This window comes from Pezoporus wallicus, unplaced genomic scaffold, assembly GCF_028554395.1.
Source record: "Pezoporus wallicus isolate ANWC-B61680 ecotype Strahan unplaced genomic scaffold, APGP_CSIRO_Pwel_v1 contig_7553, whole genome shotgun sequence".
In the NCBI taxonomy this organism is placed as follows: Eukaryota; Metazoa; Chordata; class Aves; order Psittaciformes; family Psittacidae; genus Pezoporus; species Pezoporus wallicus.
Genome location: NW_026635101.1, coordinates 1,033,615 through 1,056,421, shown reverse-complemented (window position 1 = coordinate 1,056,421; position 22,807 = coordinate 1,033,615). Strand labels below are relative to the sequence as shown.

Sequence of the window (22,807 nt, the reverse complement as noted above, 5' to 3'; positions counted from 1 at the left end):
TTTAACTGAACTTACAACACATAAGCAAGCAGTGAACCAAGTGAAGTACAGATGTCGTATAAAGTGGCTAGCATCTGTCCACTGGCCAGGGAAACAAAGTATTAAGTTTGCTTTCATTTGCTTTCTAGACATGTCATTTTTCTTTAACACAGGCACTCTCATGTTCAGTACCTTGATCATGGGTTAGATCATCGATTTGTAGGCGTTTACTGAAATATTCCTAAGTAGTTCCCAATTATCATTCCTATTTTTGTGCCCAAATTCAGTTCTGTATGGCTGATAACAGTTTCAGCTTTGGGAACCTGGCAAGTGCTGAACATGTTTTGTCTCAGAGGTACCAGTCATTTGGCAACAAGATACGCCATTTTTAGTGCAATTTGACACTTCCAATTTTCCTCACTTGATACTTCCTGATTATCATTTTTACTCCAATAGTAAAAACCTCCCCCTCAGGTGTCATTAACAGTAACTCAATCAAATTAATGTCTACGAATAAGCAATCGTTCTCTATTTTGCTACCCATGATGCTAGCTTGTTCAACTTCTTTTACCACTGTTGTAAATGCATGGGTCTGTTCTGGGTTTGTACTTCTTGGGCTGTACCATCCACTTCCCACCTTCTGCTGTTGTTTAACAACTTTCTAATGCCTTTCTGGCTTTGTTTGCAGAATGACTGCAGTAATGAACCAGCCTCCTTGTCAGTTTGGTCAGCTATCCATCACCCTCGTTTGGAAGGTGGTTAGCATTCAACGACTAATCACCATTCTCTGAGGGCTTCAGCTGCTAATAACATGCTCCATTACTCACAAGAAAACCTGAAGGGTGGTGGAATAAGATTTTCAGAATGAAGTAATGTAACTTTTATCCAGCAAATTCTATTAGGTGATTTGGTTTCAAAATAGCCATTGGGACCCTGGAGATTCAGCACATATTGATCATTCTTCCACCGATACCAGGCATGCCATTAGTCAGGTGGTGAATATTATCATGGGGATATATTTCTACAACCATATAGCATTCAGTATCTTAGCAAAAAAAAAAACTCATTTCATTGTGATGATCTTAAGGTCCTTTCCAACCCTCACCATTCTATGATTATGATGCAATAACTGTCAGTACTGTCACAAAAACAATCACAGTTAAGTATTTTAGATAGAGTAATGCTTATGTGGACAATCAAAGACGAAGGATTCGCTGCTCTCTGACTGACAATGAGACTTATTCACAGATGTCCTTCCAACAGTTACTTCAGATGAGCTGGGGGAAACTCCCTGAACTTTCAGCTGATTTAAAGTCTCTTGCAGCTAACCAGAAATGTCTTCAGAATCAAAAAATTCAATGACTATGAGGATCTCAAAATTCAAGTTCTCGGATGAAGTAAGATCCTAAACAGCTCAGAAGGTGTACGGATCATTTATACAGAGCAAAAAGTGTATACTACCATTTAAAGGATATACTATAATAAGCATATATTGCTGATTACAGCAATTTTCAAGAAGCATTTAGTTCCTTTCCTTTGCGCATCTCTAGCAATGTATATGGCTATTGTTACATACAAATCTAGCAATTTAATGAGACAAGTTGCCTATGATTCCACACGACATCAGGTATTATCACATGTTCTTCAGCCAAAGTGGCATTGTATGGGTCTGTAATACCATTACAATCCACTGTAGAAACACCTGAGCTGAACTGGAGAGTGGAAGCAGGCTCAGAGAGCACTTCTACTAACAAACCCAACTTCCCCGATAGCTCTCTACACTGTACAAGAATCATGAAAACAGCCCTAGTGTGAACGTATTCCAAGTACATCTAAGATACTACAATTAAATGATAAAACTGCATGAACTTCACAGAAAAAATACCTCTCTGCTTTGCTTATTTGACCAACTATTCCTAACAATGCAGACTGAAGGCTGACACTGGCAAGTATTTGAAAAATGCTGAATGTTGTGGCTTTGTCTCAAAGCAAAATTAAACCCCACTAAAATTTCTCTTTGAATGTTCTGGCTGGTTCAGTACACACTGTCCTTGTTTCAAAATGAGGACACTTAACTGCAGACACACAAAGCAATTATCAACATTAAAAATGATGTACTGCAGAAACACATAAAATATTGCAATATCATAGTAAGCCTCAGATTTACACCTAGCTTTTGGTGTCTGGTAGGCAGGGAGGAGACCACAGCTATGTATTAAATTACTACTGAAGATCATTATATTTGACAGGAAACTTTAGGGAAGTCTGAAGGGAAAAGCTGAACACAACCACTGTCAAGTCTGAGCCACTAAGGAACGACCAAGTCCTGGAACAGCCCCACCAACATGGGGATCTGCGCTTGCTTAGCCACCTAAATCTCTTCCTGTGTACAATGACCTCTGGGAAGCCTTCTGAGGCTCCCCAGAGCCCAGCTCCCAGAGTAAATATGCCCCCCATCATGGGTTGGCTCAACCCCAGCCAGTAGCAGGTCCATCTAGGAACTGGCAGGCAGTGGCTCTACCAGACACAGGGGAAACTTCAAGCAGTTTCTCACAGGAGCCACTCCTGCTGCCCCTGTGGTACCAGAAATAACCAAAACTGTCCATCCAAATTCAAGGAGAAGCTAAGGAACAGGTACCATTGGGCTGCAGATCACAGAATCATAGAATCAACCAGGTTGCAAAAGACCTTCAAGATCACCAAGTCCAAATGTTCCCCAGCACTGCCAAGGCCACCACTAAACAATGTCGCTAAGGGCCTTGTCTACACAGTTTGTGAACACTTCCAGGGATGGTGATTCCAGCACTGCCCTGGGCAGCCTGTTCCAATGCCTGACTGCCCTTTGGGGAAGGAATTGTTCATAAACTCCAGTCTAAATCTCCCCTGGTGCAGCTTGAGGTCATTTCCTCATCCTGTCCCTTGTTTCTTGGGAGCAGAGCCCAGCCACCTCCTGGCTCAATACTCCTTTCAGGCAGTTGTACAGAGCAGTAAGGTCCCCCCTGAGCCTTCTCCAGACTAAACCCTCCCAGTTCCCTCAGCCATTTGTGCTGGTATTTATTGGCAGGAAAGGCACAAGGTGTTACAGAAGCCTTGAGTATAAGAGAAGAACTGAGAGAAGATCTCACCCTGGGTGTGCTGTTCTGACAGCTTTCTGAAAGTGGACTTAATGCCAAAGTCAAATGAGGTGTATTCCTCACCAGGAATAGCAGCAGAAACGATGTACACAATAGACCTTAACACTGAAAAAGAAAGAATTATTCAATCTCCAAGTGTTCATTTCACTCTCAGTAAGCAATAAATCCAGTTGACCTCATGTTGGAGGTGGGTATAAGTGAAGCTACACAGGGGTATTAAAACAGAGTGCTCTGCCTGCATGCCGAACTGCATGGAGGTGGATCAATCTGGTTTATTACACCTGCAGTCGAAAACAGACTGCTGTAATTTGAATCCAACATACTGCTGCTTCTTGAAGAACTGTCTCTCTTCTCCAGGCACATGTCCAGTCCCTATTAGGCTTATGAACTCTCCTGTCACCATCTGTGAATTGGTGTCTTTCCACTTGTCTTCCCACTGTTCCTTATGCCATCTTCCCTCTAAACTGTATATTGTCCTCAGCAGCAATATAATTGAAAGAAGGTCGTATGCTAAGATGACAACGTATCATTGTCCTGTTTCCTTACAGACTCTCAGGTAGCTGCATATGCTCACCTGTAGCCTCTAGTCTATACTGAGTAGAAAGTTCTCTAAAGCAAGATGTTAGGTTGCGTTTCTGTAGTCCCAAACACAATCAGAACTCATCGGAGCTCTCAGAACTCATCAGAGATGAAGGCTGTGGTGTGGTGCAATACAAGGTAACTGGTACAGTAATACAAATGAACGGTAGCAGCAACATCACCACAGTAAGAGGTCATGAAGTCTGTTCTTTGCCAGTTGCTTTTGCCAACATCTGGGTAAAAAAAAAACACCAGCAGAGATCAGCAGTAGGTCCAGTATGAAAGTGGAAGAACCATCATTTCTGCTGTAAGGGACACTGGGACTGCAAACGGATTGTGTGCTTAAAAATATATGACAGTTCACCAAATTCAGACGAATAAAAGTGAAGCAATAACTCTGCTGTGCCTTGTTGTGACCTCCTCTCTTTACAAGCCTGCAAACTTTATATTAGTCTGATATGATCTATGTCTTTATTACTTACATTGTGGCAGCACACTCTTGTACGTGGATGAGGACCCCAAAGCCTGAGGGCTCTTCTGACACAGAACCAGATGGGGAGTAGCTTCTCAACTACACCTGGGTCTATCCTGAGCAGCATTACAAGCCATGTCTTCAAAATTTACTCTGAAAAATAGTCTGTCAAAAAAAAAAAAAAGGAAAGAATTTCTGTACTAAGTGCAGATCGTTTTGCATACCATCTGCAGAGTGCTAATTATACACACCGTCGTTATTTGTCAGTGTAAGATATTTCAGAGTGATATCTGTAAGCCATCTGCCAGCTCTCACTCACATTCTTCAGATCATCAGCAAGAAACCTTACAGAATTTTTCCTTAGGTAAGAAACTGCACTATGCCAGAGCAGTTAAACAGGAATGACTTTCTAAAAACGGCTCCTTAACAGATAACTGCAGTCAAGTGAAATCCAAATGAATTCTTTTGAATTGTTTAAGAATGTCATGGCTTTGATATTGCATTCAGGTATTAGATCGGTGTCTCGCCACCCTCACAGTAAATCATCATGAACCAAATCATTCGGGTAGGCTCTGTCCCTCTGCATAGCATATTTCCCAACAAATATATACAGCAAGGGAACACAAAAAAAAAAAACACTCATGAAACCAGAACCAGCTCAGGGGAAAAAAAAAAAAAATAAAAATTAAAAATGAAAAACAGGAAAAAAGAAAATGAAAGGGAAAAAAAGAAAATACTACAAAACAAACAAAAAAAAAACAACACAAACCACCCACCCTTCAACAACACAACCAAATGGGATACTTTCTACTCCCTTCTTAAGAACATGAGCTTCTACCTTCACCACCCTCACTCCATCTAATGAAGTTCTTCTACCGTCAGTACAGTCAGTTTATGTTTTCACTGCCAGAAAAAATCTGGCTATTTGACAGCAAGGCAACTAACCTGATTTAGCTAGAACATATTATAAGAGAACCAGCTGTATATATGTATCATCTTAACATAACTGGCTGGGGTCAACTGCAGTTGAGAAGACATATTACTATCACCTAGCTATGTCTATGAGGATGATGAGGCACCGGCACAGGTTGCCCAGAGAAGCCGTGGCTGCCCCATCCCTGGCAGTGTTCAAGGCCAGGTTGGACGGGGCTTGGAGCAACCTGGTCTAGTGGAAGGTGTCCCTGCCTGTGGCAGGGGGCCGAAACTGGATGATCTTTAAGGTCCCTTCCAACCCAAACCAATCTGGGATTCTATGATTCTATTATTTTTTTCACTCACTGTCTACAAATGACTGACTGCTGTTCATTCATTCAGTACTGGGACTGTGCTTTTGGTGCTTTCTAAGCAAGATGGCATTATCAATCCTTGCCAACTGTTTAACTGATTTCCTCTAGGTAATCAAACTCTACTGTGGCTTTGGTGCTTCATTACCTGTATCATATGCTACAGTTTTCTTACATCTTACCGTATTCTCTTACTTTATGACTTAACTGTTATGAAGTATTCCTATAATTTATCCATTTATAATTTGACAATCCTCAGGATCTCTCACAGGAATCTATCCCCTGCATCATGGTGTTGGACTTGATGATCCTGAAGGTCTTTTCCAACCTAGCTGATTCTATGGCTCTATGGCTCACAGAGGCTTAGTCATGATGATACGAGACCATGTGCTTATCCTAAAGAAGCTTTACCATCAGGATCACAAGACATCTCACTGGTTCTTTGGCCTTCAGCACATCAAGGTCAAAAAATCATTCTTCCAACTTCTATCTGTAATCAGTATGAACCTAGACTTTGAGGCTAAGGTTGCTCAGAACAGCCACCTCAAGCAAAGCTCAGCTTTCAGGCATGTAACAAGTTAACTGAATTGGTGCTCTACATCACAATCTACATACCACTGAAACATCTGCCAAGGAGCTTCGCAAGAAATAATTTCCTCTTAGAAGAGCTGAACCTTAAAGAAAATGACAGTGCTTTAATTTGTGTCAATATCTGACCTTTTCAAGTGCAGGTGCTCTGATTGTGCTCACCCTCTAAAACTATGGCATTGTTTTGGAGGAAAGAAAGAAGAATATATGAAAGGGAAGCCCATAAAAATAAGTACTCCCCAGGAAAAAAAGAAACAAAAGAAAGAAAATGAAGCCCAAACACTGAAGAAATAAACAGCATAAATCAGTAATATAATCAATATGTAAAGTCAGTGTCTATTTGGTGTAAATGAATTAAGCTTCTTCGAGCTGTTACTGTTCTTGCTGACAAAAAAGCATGGATTATTTCATTCCTTTTCCACTCCATGGTAACTCAGCATCACCGAGCTCTTCCCCCAAAACAAAGGAGTTTTGTGTGGACGCATCCACCATCTTTCATGCATGCAAATAGCTAACAGATGTCTATTTATATTTGGGATTAGAGTTTTGCATAGTAAAACAGCAGCTCAATGTGTACCCTCAGTATGTAGGTTATATCCTTTAGGAATTAGGCCTTATGTTCTTTCCATAGGAAAAAAGAAAGCTTTGAAGATGCAAGAACATGATAAATGAGCTTACTTTGAAATATGTCAATAACGATGTATTGAACCAGTGCCACAACTGCCATTATAGGAAACATCAGAATCTCAAAGTTTGGGGGGTCTGGCTGGTTTGTCAGTTGGATTTCTCTGGTCTTTTTGTTTTGCCTACACTAGTTTCTGTATGGCAACTCTGACAATTTCTGGCACTCCAGAGAGGCTACAGGAAGCATGATCATCTTGCATCAGCAACTTCAAAACTGGAAGGCAGCAAAAAAACAGCCAACAAGAACACGTAAAAGCAAAGCTCAAGGCCAAGACCTGAATTTCAACCTGTGCTCTTGAGCACTCTGTGTGCCTTGAAGTCTTAGATCACACTGATCAGCTGTCTCACTGCAGGGCCTTCAAAGCACTCTATATATTCTGCTACATGAAAGGATGGTTTTCAGTGTTACTCTCGGTTTGAGCACGAGGAGTATCTTATATATACCTTATATTGGCAAATAAACTGAGGTGAAAAATGGCTGTAGCACAGATGTGCTTGAGAGCAACCATAGCTAAATGAATGAAAGGGAAACCAGCATAGCAGCGAGTCATGTATAACAAAAGAAATCTACCTGCTTGTCAATCTGCAAGACAGCTGTTTGTCTAGATATATCAGCCTTCTTGCTCCCTGGTCATTACAGGGGACTGGCAGCACACTATTCACCTATTTATTTAACATCAGGTTCAAAGAAGGGCAACGGAGCTGGTGAAGGGCCTGGAGCACAAGTGTGATGAGGAATGGCTGAGGGAACTGGGGAGGTTTAGTCTGGAGAAGAAAAGGCTCAGTGTGGACCTTACTGCTTTCTACAACTGCCTGAAAGGAGGATGGAGCCAGGAGGGGGCTGGGCTCTGCTCCCAAGAAACAAGAGATGGGACAAGAGGAAATGGACTCAAGATGTGCCAGGGGAGATTTAGACTGGAGATCAGGACCAGTTTCTTTCCTGAAGGGGCAGTCAGGCATTGGAACAGGCTGCCCAGGGCAGCAGTGAAATCACTGGCCCTGGAAGTGCTCACAAACCATGCAGAAGAGGCCCTCAGCGACATTGTTTAGTGGTAGCCTTGGCAGTGCTGGGAATGGTTGGACTTGATCTTAAAGGTCTTTTCCAACTCATCTAATTCCATGATTCTAATTTTTTGTAGCAAAGACCACACAGATGGGCAATTTCAAAATAGCCTCGAAATGACAGCTCCTCCCAACGGAGAAACTAACTGTGGACAGACTGACCACTGCTGAAAGTTGGGGGAAGCAAAGAAACTAAAGGAGTGCCATGCTAGTCAGTTGGACTGCTCAGCACACAAGGATATATAAAGATTTTCTGCAAGAAAAGTGTATTATTTGGAATTTGTTAATTTGTGATTTGCCTGCTCTGTAACTTTTCAGTAGCTGAATCAGGGCAATTCATCAATCAATACATTGAGAGTCCTGGTCCTCATCCCAGGCTTACCAATTTCAAGAGCAAAATTCCCATTTAGATTCTCTGAATCCTTGTTTTCACTGTGACAGTGAGGGCCTCCAGGAATATCACATATTTTGCAAACCCTTTGCAAATAAGTATTAACAAATACTCTCGCAGTTCCCCAACAATTTATGATGATCTGCATTAAGAGAAATAAATAATTCAGCTTGCATTACTCCCAGTGCAAACCACTTTATGAACCCTGGTAAAGGTACATAGAGAGCGTGTGCTCACACATAGCAGGTAAAACCTGGGCTATGGTGAATTGACCTTCTCTCCCACTCTAAAACACTGTTGCACTACTGAATGTGAGAAGTAATTTACTGGCATTCACCCTTCTCATTCTCTCGTAAGCTTCTGCTTATGTAGCTGAGGTCAACTTTAGAACAGTGCTGGAGAGAAGAGAGAAGAGAGAGAAGGGGAAAGAGTGGAGAAGAGAGAAGAGATGCTGTCTCATTCTTATGTGACTTCATCAGCTTCTCTGGCTCCCTCCATCAGAGCCTGACAGCTTGACATCTCCCAGTGGCTTGATGGCTGAAGAACACAATTCTTGCTCTTCCCCTGGCCCCCCTGCATGAACCAAAGTGAGCTTATGAGATAAAACTGACAAGTTCAAAGGACCCAGATTAGAGTTTGAACAGTGTTTTCAGTAGCAGTAATGTTCTTTAGTTTTTACTAGGGGCTTTCACAGACTATAAGGAATGGTGCAGCATTTCTTGGTTAATATTTTTCCTCTATTCCTATTCCCAGACCACAGTACAACAGGGATCTCCGTGGTTTCGTTGGAAACTGAGATCATATCCTTCTTTGTACAGATGCATCTTAGTTGCTACCTAAAGTCCCCAGGCATCAGTCATCTAAGGGCTTGGTCATGGAGGAGGCAATGCTGCCCATACCCCCAGTCATGGGGGGAGTCAACCCCAGTGAGGTTCCTGTGGATCACAGCTGAAGAATGAGGATCAACAGAAGTGCTTGTCCCAGATTAGGCAGTAAACTTTAATGCCAGTGCTATTTACAAAGTGATCACTTGGATCTCCATAACTTGTGATCTCCCCTGGTCTAAATACAAGGAAGATTATAAAAGAAATATGTCCACAACTATTTATTTGGACATTTTAAGTCCTTTTTCAGCCCTTCTTCAATCTTTTGGGTTGGATCTCTAACAGTTTGAATTACCTTGTTTTTCTAATGGAAGGCTTTGGAGAAATTCTAAAACCCTAAGAAAGAGTGTTGCTGGTAATCAAGCCTCAGCTTCACCCACACAGTTATTTGTGCTCGCATGTTTGTCTAATCAAGGAGCAGAAAAGCCATTATAAAATGCTTCTGATCAATAGCCTGTAGGCACAGAGCTCATAGGCACACAGCTCAAACACTGAATATTCACTGACAATCAATAGAGTAAACAGTCAAAAATATCTGCTGAAAAAAATTCAAAACCTGAGTAAACCACAGTCTGCTGACAAGTACACTGCAAATGCTGAAAGGGACTTTCTCCTAAATGCTGTTCTCTGCAAACTACTCATCCCTTTCCAACTATGCGTTTAAGTTGCTTAATGCTTGCTGTATATTATGGAAATGTTCTGGGTTTAATATTTTTTTTTCCAATCATGAATGAGAATTCCAATTAGAAAACAATAACAGATACAGAGATCTAAGAAAGGAGGATATCTGGGAAAACCTTGACATTTGGACTGTCACTTTTAAACCAGCCACATATGGCAGGAGTCAACAGATCTGTGCTATTCACACAAGCAGAGCAATGTGCAGGGGAAGGAATGACAGACTATTATATTTTTTCCTACTCAAGAAAGAATTTTAACCCAAGAGGTGAAAACTTGCTTTGCAAATGATACATTAAGGACAATTTATCTTTACTGTATTTCTGAAAAAAAGAACATGTGAGAAGTCATACATGGACAACATAACACTGCATCTCACTTGCAACACTTAAAATGTGGGTATGAAGCCTTTCAAGGAGACAGTCACCTCGCAAGTAAACATTTCATTCATTTCCTTCTGTGTACTCAAAAAAAAAAACCCACCACAACCAAAAAACAACAAAACACAAAAAAAAACCACAATAACAACAAAAGAAAATGTTTACCCTTGAGCACTACAATCCCTAGGGATATGAAGATGATTCAGCAACAGCTGGACAGTGTTCAGCTGTATCGTTCTTCAACTAATAGCTAAAGGGGGCCTACAAGAAATCTGGAGAAGGCTCCAGTGAGACCTTAGAGCAGCTTCCAATGTCTAAAGGGGCCAACAAGAAATCTGGAGAGGGGCTTTTGACAGGGCCTGTAGGAACAGGACAAAGGGAATGGCTTTAACCTGACAGAGGGGAGATTGAGATGAGACATTAGGAAGAAATTCTTCCCTGTGAGGGTGCTGAGGCCCTGGCACAGGGTGCCCACAGAAGCTGTGGCTGCCGCGTCCATGGCAGTGTTCAAGGCCAGGTTGGACGGGGCTTGGAGCAACCTGATCCAGTGGAAGGTGTCCCTGCCTGTGGCAGGAGTTTGGAACTGGATGAGCTTTAAGGTCCCTTTCAACCCAAACCATTCTATGATATTCCTCAGGGCTTCTTCAGTTTGCTGAGCCATAGACTTTCATGCAGTGTTCACATTTTGCACTTCTATGATTCCATCCAGATGACAATGTCAAAGTATTTCTGAAACACAATTAATCCTCATCAACTGAAGCAAGAAGAGTTCCGTGACTTCCTCAGTGACACAAAAAACAGCCTTGAGTCAACTCTCAGGCTGCAGTCCTGCACACAGCAAAATACTGAAGTCCAAAAATTCACCAGAAGTTTTCAACAACATTGCTCTCTACTGCCCTGCTCTTGCTAAGGTAATGCAAGTAAAGGAAGGAGCTCTAGCTGCAGAAATGAACTAGTTCACAAATCGTTGCACTGGGCCAGGAGTCAGATCTCTCTGTTCCTCACAGTCATCACAGCAGATTTTCTGATGTCTGCAAATTAGCTGGAGCAGCAGAAGGATCTTTTAGCATCCCAAGCTAAATATCACAGATAAAAATGAACAGCAAGCATCGCCATATTGTCACATCATTGCCCAACTAATACCAAAAAGACCGACACCAAGTTGCAGAGGAAGAGCTAACAGCCTTGCAGTACAAACAGCAAATGTCCTTAGAAGAGACATGCCCTATAAACTTAAGCCAGTTTCATCTTTTTAAACTAAACAGACAGTTAGAAAGAAGACCTAAGGGTTAAAACCACTAATGCAGTTCAAAACTAAAACTAGAAACAGAATCCCAGACTCAGTTGTGTTGGAAGGGACCTTAGAGATCATCCAGTTCCAACCCTCTGCCATGGGCAGGGACAGCTTCCACTTAGACCAGCTTACTCTAAGCGCCATCCAACCTGGCCTTGAACACTGCCAGGATGGAGCAGCCACAGCTTCTCTAGGCAAGACTTTAGAAGACATACTACCTTTTGGAGAAAACATTCTTTTCTCCCCTTCTCACTAGAGAATTCTAAAAAGCATTTAAAGGAAAGAGATGTTGATAACCAAATTGAAAACAAGGCAGAACTTCATTTCCCCTTGTACTTTGAAAGTCCCTCTTTGAGATACTCATGTAGGCAGAAGAACATCATTATGCAATGAAATACAGTATTAGCTGTCCAGACAATAACTAATGGGCTTATTGCAGGACTAGGGAAACTATCAGTTCTCCAAGTGCTTTCATTTAGCAGTTTGTTTTCAATGATTTTTTGCAAAGCCATTTTATTCAAACTCAAAATACACTGAAGGACATGCAGCTGAAAGGTAGGATTAACTGAACAAGGTAATATTAACTCAAGTATCTATTGCTTCAGTACACACAATTCCTCCCAACTTGCAGGGATTATGAGAAGCGTTGGTATGCACAGTCCATCTTGAAAGATTTGTTTTTCTTCAGTGATGACAGACCAAGGTATCAAATTTGCTGATTCACCTCTTAGCTCCAGTTGTGTGCAGCATTCTGGTTAAAACTTTAAGCTTCAAGGCTTGATCAAGCATTAACACATGACAAAAGCAGAAGCCCTTGGTGCTTGAGAACAAACACTGGAGTGAATAATGTAGCGTTAGAGATCACGCTGGACATTTTTACAGACACTGAGCGCATCTACCTCATTGCATAGTGAAAGCATCTTTTCCCGCTCAGTTGCTTTGATCTGTTTCCATACATGCAAGATGTTTGTGAAACAATGTGGGATATGCTCTCAGGTCAGAAAACAGACATAACTATTAACTTGAATGCAACTAGGTAATACACACAACTGAGGATATGACCTCTATTTTCACTGAGGTGACAGAAGCCTCTTCAAATGAAAGAACACAGTGTCTGAGAGGATCCTTTGCTTCACAGCAGGAAGACAAGTAGAACAGATTCAAAAGGTCAAATTATCCAACTTTCTGATCTTACACTGAAATCAGCAGAATTATTCACATAGATAAACAGAAGGAGCTTTGCAGCAGTGCACGGTCAGACTAAAACCCATGGTGTGATACCAGTCCTTTCCTAGTTACATTTATACATTAGTAGAAGCTTATTTTAAATCAATCACATTAACTGAAATTAACTTAAAGTTTTTTATTCATCTAATGCTGATGTAAAATCATAATTGGAACCCACTTCACTTTTTAATTCACGTGAGAAGAAAATAAAAGCAGAGTTGAAATGTCACTCTTTAAGTAAGGCTTTACACTAAGGACGTTAACACCACGGAGCAGCAGTGAACACATCTGAAAGCAGTAGGATGTCACGCAAGAGCAGGTCAGTGGCTACAGTAGCTCAGCTAGCATTTCCATGGGACATAAACTAATGCCTCGCTAACAAACTGGCCACACATTAATGAGCTTTTCTAGTAGAAATTGGAGGTAAAGCTGCTATTTCTTTGCGAAATCTGCTTGGTTCTCATAAAACTATCTTTTGCACAGTTTCCCTTCTTAAGAGATATATATCCCTTGTTACCATGTACCAGCTCTTCCATTTCATTTACAGCTGTTTCCAGTTTCTCACCTAAGAGGATCCACAATGCGATACCAGACCCAACACTTTGCAAAATGTAGTAACAACAAAAATAAACTGTAAGAATGGGATGAGACAGCAAGAGCGTCACTCAAAGCAGAAAGGGCTGAGGTAGCCCAGACCTATGTTATCACCACATTATTGGCTTTTTAAGTTGCTGAACACCGCTTCTCTTTATAATGAGATTGGGATTTCATTACAGTGGCATTGGTTTGAAACATCTTCACTGTGACCAATGAAATTAATTCATATTAAACAAGATCAGGATTCAGTCTCCATTGTTACTTCTGCTGTTGTCACACTAATTCCTTGTCATGACCAAAACGCATGCCACCAAAGACCCAAAAGGCTTGCTAGAATATACAAGAAATGCGCTTCTAGTTTGCAAAGCATATTAGGCCTTTTAGACATCCTTTCCTCACTGCCTTATATGCCAGGCTCATTATGAACCTCAGTATGGTACCTTAGCACTATGTTCCTAGAATCATAGACTGGTTTGGGCTGGAAGGGATCTTAAAGCTCATCCAGTTCCAAACCCCTGCCATGGGCAGGGACACCTTCCACTAGACCAGGTTGCTCCAAGCACCATCCAACCTGGCCTTGAACACTGCCAGGGATGGGGCAGCCACAGCTTCTCTGGGCACCCTGTGCCAGGGCCTCAGCACCCACACAGGGAAGAATTTCTTCCTAATGTCTCATCTCAGTCTCCCCTCTGTCAGGTTAAAGCCATTCCCCCTTCTCCTGTCCCTACAGGCCCTTGTCAAAAGTCCCTCTCCAGATTTCCTGTTGGCCCCTTTAGGCACTGGAAGCTGCTCTAATCTCAGCCTGTCTCCAACTATATGGAAGATTCAGAATTAAAGATATAAATATTTATGCAAGACAAAGGGAGACACAGGGACAAAGAGAGGAACAACACTTGTGCCAAACATGTTGTGCCAGATGCTGAGATCAATTTTTCTACAGCATTGCCAACTGTCCTCAGCATTTGCTCGGGATATTCAGTGATAGTGGGTTAAGGCCAAGGTAAAAGGAAATCAGATCGTGCACTAACTGGGACATCTGACGTTGCTCAGAATGGCAACTGCCTCTCTCTGTAATGAGCAGAACACATGCTAATGTGCCACAGTGCACTGCAGCCAGGAGGAAAGGTCAGGCTTAACAAAGGGCTGCAGGATGTGCTGCAAACCCAGCATCTATTTAATCATCGCAATGAAGCCAAGAGCATTAGCCACGGGTAATCTTACGATTTCTCAAATACACTTTGACATGTTAAAACAATATTCCACCAGAATGAGAGGCTGCTTGTGCCACTGTGGGATGCTCTGAAGCCATGCCTGTCAATTTTGTGGATTTATATCAAATGTGCAGGGCATTAAACAACACGAGTGATACCCCCTTTGAGCTTTCCCATTAAATGAAGCCCTGTGACAAAGTACTTCAACAAAGATATGCTGAAAATATTTGGGCAATAATTTCACACAAGTGTTCTAAAGATTTCATATTAACGACATTACTGTAAAAGGCACCAGACAAAGTAGAATAAAATCACTTTATCCAGCAGGTCTTTGGTATTATTTCACAGGAAAAAAACTATAATCACAGAACCACAGACTGGTTTGGGTTGGAAGGGACCTTAATGCTCATCCAGTTCCAAACCCCTGCAACACACAGGGACACCTTCCACTAGACCAGGTTGCTCCAAGCCCTGTCCAACCTGGCCTTGAACACTGCCAGGGATGGGGCAGCCACAGCTTCTCAGGGCACCCTGTGCCAGTGCCTCATCATCCTCACAGGGAAGAATTTCTTCCTAATGTCTAATGCAGAAAATCAAAGAAAAACTAAGTGAATGTATTACAGTGAAGAGCAATCTTTAACGCATTTGCAATGAGTTTTATATTATTTCCTTTTTCTGGGCTTAGACGCAGTAGGTACCTACAAACATGTTTATCTTATGCATAGTTACAGGGGTAGCTTTATTAGTAGTAGAAACTAGCATTCACTTAAGTTTCTACAATGAGATATGATCAGGAGATTTAGTCAAATAAATTGACTCAATAAATACAGTAAGAGCACATCACCATAATTCTCAATGACTTCTAATACATTTGTCTTAATAAGTATAAATATGCCAATGCACTCTAGTTAAAAAAGCTCTACTACACTAATTCTTAGCCAGGTCATTGTTATAACCACAGTCACATGGGCCAGAGTGTACTGCTGCCATGAAAGTATGGAAACTGGGTAGAATCTGCCACTGACGGAGCCAAGTAAGTTTAACTGAGAAAATCGGATGGTATTTCACATTTCAGATTACTGTTCCCTCCACTACCCTCTGCTCTTTCCTTACAACCTGCTGTATTCATTACTGAGAAGCTCAAACTTTTCCTTCCTTTTGTCCCTGAGCACTGCCACAGTTTGTGCTCAGTTTCCAATTAGGATTGAGCTGTGGAAGGCTGATCAGCTGGAGACAGTCAGGAGAGGTGGGGGACTTGCGGGAAACACTGGCCTCTTCAGATGAGCTCTCAAAGCTCTAGCATCATGTTTCCATGCCAACAGACAGCTCATGCAGAGGCACTGAAGAAGCAGTCATTGTGAAGACAAAGTACTATTAATTTTACTTCACCTGCCTTCTGGAAGGATCATTACAGGGACAATGAACATTTTGATACAAGCAAACTTGATTCAGAAATTAAAAAATTGAGGTTTTCACCTTATTCTCCACAACATCTGTGTACCTTCCAGTCAGTCTTACTTTGCAAAGCACTGGAATTAGGCATCCAAGGTACATCTGCTTCAACACCAGTCTGTTCCCAGTGTCTGCTATACTCAGGTCAGGAACTAGCCCGTTCTGTGGTTTAACCACTCAAGCAAAGCTCTGGCCTTGGACTCTCTTGACCCGAGATTTCAAGACCCTGCTGCCCAAGTAACAGCATGTCAGCAGGGTGCTCTGGACTCTCAGAATGTACTGGCCTCAGGCCAACCCCTTTCCAGCCTCTTAATTCTGGGGTTATTAGAAGTCACTGTTGCGAGTCTCTTCTGCTCCCTTGCCAAATGCATTTGGCTCACATTAAAGGATAACACAGGCACCAGACGTGGGGCTGAAATAGCAGGCTGAAGCGTAACAATAGGTACAACTACACTGCTAAGTAGATGTCAACCTCACATCTCCAAAATGGGTCCTCTTCAGCACAGGATGGAGCTCATATCCCTTGATGCACCAACTCAGATCCGTTAAAGAGCCTGGTTCCCTGAAGTAGCATTTTCTAAAGCCCCATGGCCCCTTGAGCCTCACCACTCTTTCTGCTCACAGGGTTGTGCTCTTAGCCCTGTTCAAAGATTCTTATTCCCTTATTATTTACATCAGTGACTTGGCCCTTGCCTATCCCATATCTCTGGAGCCTGCCCACTGAGTCTCATTTTGGTCTGAGGTCAAGATCTATTTACGTGCCCAAGCAATAAAAGCAAAGCAAAACATATTCCAAGATAGAAATAAAAGTCTTCAAATGTGTCTTGGGAGGAATTTGGAGTTACACATTCAAAAGCAGAATCCACAAAAAACCCTGGCTCATGTTCAGGCCACTTCCACTGTGGCCCAAGCAATGCTAATGCATTGTGCTATTTCTGGCCTTCAAACTAGGTTGCCTGGCAGCAGCTTTGCTCATGTGTTGTACTTACCACTCTGCCAAAGATCCACAATCGGCAGCTTCTCTCCCCAGGACACCCATCTCTCCCAGGTTCCGCTGGGTGCCGCTCACAACTGGAGTATTGAGGAGGCAGCCACACTTTGTCCATGGTCACATAAAAAAGATGGAGTAAGAGGCAAAAGAGGCAGCAGCTCGTAACACATGAAAGCTGTCTCTCTGCCTCCTTCCCAGAGCAATGTCCAGGGCACAGCATTCTGCTTTTGCAGTGTTTCTGCTTCCTGAATTACACAAGCAGCCAAGAGAGTGTGGTCCTGTCACCTCCATGACTGAGCTACACAGACCTAATCCCTTTACCTTCCCACTGCCTGGTTCTCACACTGAGGAAGGGCTCCTATTTGAGGTTCCCTGCTTGCTGCATGACTGCACTTGATGTTCAGAAAAATTGGGTGGTTGCTCTGCCACCTGTGGTGGTACCTCATAAGACATGGATCAGACCCATTAAGCATCCCTATCTGCAATGATGGCAGCAAGGGAACCCTCTTACAAAGGCCATGACTAAGGGCCAGGAAGTCACCTATCTTTGAGAGAGAAACTAAATTTCAGATTCACCTCCCTCTGCTGGTTTAGGACTGGTCACTCCCCACCACCCTCCCCTCCTTCCTCACCTCATGTGCTTGCACGCCCTTAAAAACAGAGCTGAACTGTTTTGAAAAATATAATCTCTGCCTTCTCATAAAACCTTACAACATATTTAAGGATTTTGGATTTGTGATAAGCTAAGTAAGAGTTGTTATGGAGTATAAACAACTATACTGTAAAAGAGACTATGCACTGGTTGTGCAGTACACAGCTATCCAGTTATCCTCTGAGACAGTACACCCCAAGCAGGTCAAGGAAGGGGTTTTTCCCCCTCTACTCTGCTCTGCTGAAACCCCCTTTGCAGTCCTGCGTCCAGATCTGAGGAAACAATACAAGAGGGACGTGGAGCTGTTGGAGTGGGTCCAGAGGAGGCCACAGAGGTGCTCCGGAAGCTGGAGCAGGTCTGCTATGGAGACAGGCTGAGAGAGCTGGGCTTGGTCAGCCTGGAGAAGAGAAGGCTCCAGGGAGACCTTAGAGCAGCTTCCAGTGCCTAAAGGGGCCAACAGGAAATCTGGAGAGGGACTTTTGACAAGGGCCTGTAGGGACAGGACAAGGGGGAATGGCTTTAACCTGAGAGAGGGGAGACTGAGATAAGACATTGAGAGGAAATTCTTCCCTGTGAGGGTTGTGAGGCCCTGGCACAGGGTGCCCAGAGAAGCTGTGGCTGCCCCATCCCTGGCAGTGTTCAAGGCCAGGTTGGATGGTGCTTGGAGCAACCTGGTCTAGTGGAAGGTGTCCCTGCCTGTGGCAGGGGGTTGGAACTGGATGAGCTTTAAGGTCCCCTTCAACCCAAACCATTTTGTGATTCTATGTTCTATACAGCAGCTTCAGCACAGCTACATAAACAGAGATCATGAGATTGCAGAGCCTGAAAATCCATCACTTCACTTTAAAGGGTTAAGCTGCAGATGGCCCACCTCCCATTGGAATAGCAACAGAAAGCTATGCCTAAAACCTGTAATTGATCTACTCTGTTTAACAAATACCCCTTAATTTCAAACAAGATGGGCATTACATCCCTACTAATTTTCAATGCTATTTCCACATCTCGTGGACTTTAATACAGTAATAAATTGAGCATGGTGGCAATTTGTCCCCAAAGTTTGCATCTCCAATCTACTGGCTTCACTAATGATCTCAGCTCTGTCTATTTAAGCCTGTTTAATGACACCATTCCTTGTATTGGTCATTAATGGCTTTACAGTTTAATGCAGCATGACAAAGGAACACAATGTATTTCATATAGCTGCAACTACAGTAATGCCTCATTTGGTATGCCTACCAAATGGAAGTAGAACAAGCAGACAAAAATGTGCTAGAAATGCAAACTAGCTTAGGGAAAATACTTGGAGTTTACAAGTTGCATGCTGCTTCAAGATTTTCACCTCCCTGTACACAGCTGAATTGAGTTTTCGTTGCAGTTTAGGTCACAATTGAATCAATTCCACCAAAAACATCTTTAGATTTTGCTGATTGCTTACTTTCAATTCAGTACTGCTGCAGAGCTGCTTCATCTGGATACACATATCTTAAAGGTTCCCAAGTCTGGAAGCTGGTTTGCATGTAAAAGTTTGTTATACTGAACAGCCTAGTTTGGGGTTTTTGCATGTCTTCTCAGTGTTTCTGACTGTGATATTATTTACAAACTGAATGCAAGGGCAATGTGTCAGTAAGATAAGGGTGAATCACTCAGATTTCTTTTCTTATACTACTTAGTTTAGTTCTGTACTTCTTTCTGACTATTCTTCTGTCTTCTGCTCACTAGTGGCTTCTTCTCCTATCCATGTAGCATTTCTTTATGCTTTTTGTCATATCTAATGGCTATGATCCTTTCTTTGCCTTGATGTGAACCAGGGGTTATGGCTTTGTTGAAGGTGTTCTTACTGTATTGTAAGACAGTCGGATACAAGATGTTCACCTCATCTTCTTGAACAGGTCCAACACCCCTCTCCCTGGGGATGACTTTAAAAGTCACACTCAGTTTAACTCATCTCTCTTTAAACTCCCATCCCTATTAGTCTTCTCATCTCCAAGGCAGAAGTATCATCTTGGAGTAACTACATGAGCAGGCAAAGGAAGAGCTACCAATGTCACCTATCTGGACTTCTGTAAAGCCTTTAACATGGTCCCCCACAACATCCTTCCTCTAAATTGGAGAGATACGGATTTGACAGATGAACTGTTTGGAGGATGAGGAATTCCTTGGGTGGTCACATCCAGGGAGTAGTGGTCAATGACTCAATGTCAAGATGGACATCAATGACAAGTGGTGTCCCTCAGGGGACAGTACTAGAGCCAGCACTATTTAATATCATAACAACACAGTATGATCAAATGCACCCTCCAGAAACTTGCAGATGACACCAAGCTGAGTGGCTTTTCAATCTTAAAGGGGGCTTGTAAGAAATCTGGGGACAGACTTCTTAACAGGACTTTTGAACAGTGATAGGACAAGAGGTAGTGGTTTTAAATTAAGAAAGGGTCAACTCAGATGAGCCATAAGGAAGAATTTTTTTATAGTGATGCTGGTGAAACACTGGCACAGGTTGCCCAAAAAGGTGGCAGATGCCCCATCCCTGGAAACATTCACAGTCAGGCTGGAAAGGGCTTTGAGCAGCCTGCTCACTGCAGGGGGGTTGGACTAGATAATCTTTAATGGTCCCTTCCAACCATTCCATGATTCCATGACTTTGTTTTTACACCTCCTTTTCTGCATCAAATTCACAAGTTCATCTCTGGCTCTAGCAAGAGATGCTAGATTCATCTCAATGATCTAGCTTCGTTTTTCCAGTGATGCATTTTTCACTCTCCTAACTAGCTCAGTAGTGCACTGAATGTTCCTCAAATTCCTTACCAGACTACCCCATTATACATAACACACTCTCATGGATCCCTCTGCTGTGTTTCCAGAATACTACTTCCAGAGTCAGCTTCGGAAGGCAGCAAACCCTCAAGTATATTCTTTCCTAACAAAAATTATTATCCAAAAAAAGAAGATATAAGCCCAGTGGAGGTGGCTGTTCCGTCTTTCACTGTCTAAGAATAAACTTCATTATGCCATGAGAAACTTGTTAGACAACTGAGTGACAGAATTATTGAAAGATTACATTTAAGAATTCGCTGAATGTGGTATAAGGATGAATACAGTCTGCATATAAATTCAGTATTATAAAAGATCTGTTTTGGCAATGCTTCACGTAGACACCTTGTAACTGGCTACTGGATGAATGCAACCTCTAATACGGTAGCAATTATTTTAAACAAAGATTATTTAAGAAATTATAGTATAATACACAAGAGCAACACTGACATCCCCATATAGTTTTTGAAGCACTTCAGGAAAACTTACCTAAAAAGAGTCACATACAACCCTCTTCAAATGAATTGCTTTCAAGGGCTGGAGCACTTCTGCTATGGAGCCAGGCTGAGAGAGATGGGCTGGTTCAGCTTGGAAGCCTCCACGGAGACCTTACAGCAGCTTCCAGTGCCTAAAGGGGCCAACAACAAATCTGGAGAGAGGCTTTTGACAAGGGCCTGTAGGGACAGGACAAGGGGGAATGGCTTTAACCTGACAGAGGGGAGACTGAGATGAGACATTAGGAAGAAATTCTTCCCTGTGAGGGTGCTGAGGCCCTGGCACAGGGCGCCCAGAGAAGCTGTGGTTTCCCCATCCATGGCAGTGTTCAAGGCCAAGGTGAACGAGGCCTGAAGTGAGCTGGTCTCGTGGAAGGTATCCCTGCCTGTGGCAGGGGGTTGGTAGTGGATGAGCTTTAAGGTCCCTTCCAACTCAAACCATTCTATGATTCTACTACACTCCTACAGCTATTCTTAACTGTATTAATCTATAGCAAGGGATGCAATCCCTTCCTTTCTGTTCCAATCTCCTAAAAAGGACTAACCAGTGCAGTTACTGCAGAAATAAGCCAAAGGAAATTACTGTATAGCGAATACTTTTGTTCAGCAGAAAACTGCTTTGACACCATGCATACTCAGCTTTGCAGCAGATGAGTCTTCTCACGGTCACTGAACCCACAAACTTTGATTTTTCTCTCCCCAGAGGTTATTATAGATTTCCATTGGTTTGTGCACTGAGGAAGTATTTTCAATCGATTCCAGTCCTGCAGTATTTAAATAACAATCTCAAAGGAGTGTTTTTTAAAAGACCCTTTGTGGGCACTGCTATTCCTGTTCACATATTTTACCCATTAATTATAAAACACTGTGCAACCTGGGGGGAATGGGAGGGTGGGGTGTTGAAGGAAGTCAGTTTAAAGGCATCGCTGAAAGGGAAACAAAGCATTCTGCAGCCAAAGAGCTTGAAAATGGTGATGTTCCCCCAGGACAGTTCATGATGTCCAATATAAGAAAGAGAACAGCCTTTGCACTACTTCACTACAGGAAAACATACCTTGGCACAACATTCCCATAGCATCCCAGAGCTCTAGCAAGTCTTCTCTCTCTTGAAACAACATCCTGACTCCCTGAATTCTTCTTTAATCCAACAGAAGTTTCTCTAAGGAAGAGGAAAAAGTCAGCAGTTATTCATTCTCTATCCAAAGCAGGGTCAAAGCAGAATTAAGTTAGACTTTCAGTGACAGAACGAAACACTGAATGGGTATACATTTCTCGAGCAACATTCATTTCTATGCTACGAAGTAATCCTGGGTCTTGTTGGGGAAGAAAATAGCGAAATGGTCCACTGAAAAAACAATACTCCTCTCAGAAAACACTGATTCAGTGCAACACATTTTCCATGGAAACATATCAATACCATTGAACAGTCTGACTGAAAGACAGTAAGATAAATCAGAGCTTATTTGTACCATCTTTGGTTTCAGTCCCAATTTCTCCCATGTCAAATAACACTGACATTTTTGTTTACTGGTTCTCATTTTGCATCCCCAGTAAGCACTGCTTGTCAGCAGCCTGTCTGCCTGCCATCCACACTTTACTGTTAAAGAAGGAAAGCTTTCCAAAGTGTATTTTCTTTTTTTCACTGGCAGGGAAATCCTCACTCTGGTCATTTATGAAGTGTAAACCAGCTGCAAGGACCATTTAATCGAGTTTAACAAGAGTCTGACTTTTAGCATGGTACTTCTAAAGTAGTCCAGACTTACTCAGAGACTCGGGATACATAACAGACAACCAGAAAAAAATGACCATTTACCGCAAGATCAGCATTTGATAGTCTAGAGTTATTAGTAGCTTCTCCCTCCAAGGTTGTGTGACAGGATATGATTGCCAATATCTTCCCAAACAGTGCTGGGTGACAACAGAATGATAAAACACTTCACAGAATCACAGAATCAGAGACT

The 22,807-nt window shown here is 42.4% G+C and overlaps 1 long non-coding RNA gene across 1 annotated transcript; it reads right to left on the bottom strand.

The window, feature by feature from the left end:
- Positions 1–4,151: 4,151 nt before the first annotated feature.
- LOC130596029 (uncharacterized) lies at positions 4,152–22,007 on the bottom strand. The gene is made up of 2 exons (XR_008971444.1): positions 21,901–22,007; positions 4,152–4,329 (listed from the first exon to the last, which is right to left on the bottom strand). It is a non-coding gene; the product is annotated as an uncharacterized LOC130596029 (long non-coding RNA).
- Positions 22,008–22,807: the final 800 nt, after the last annotated feature.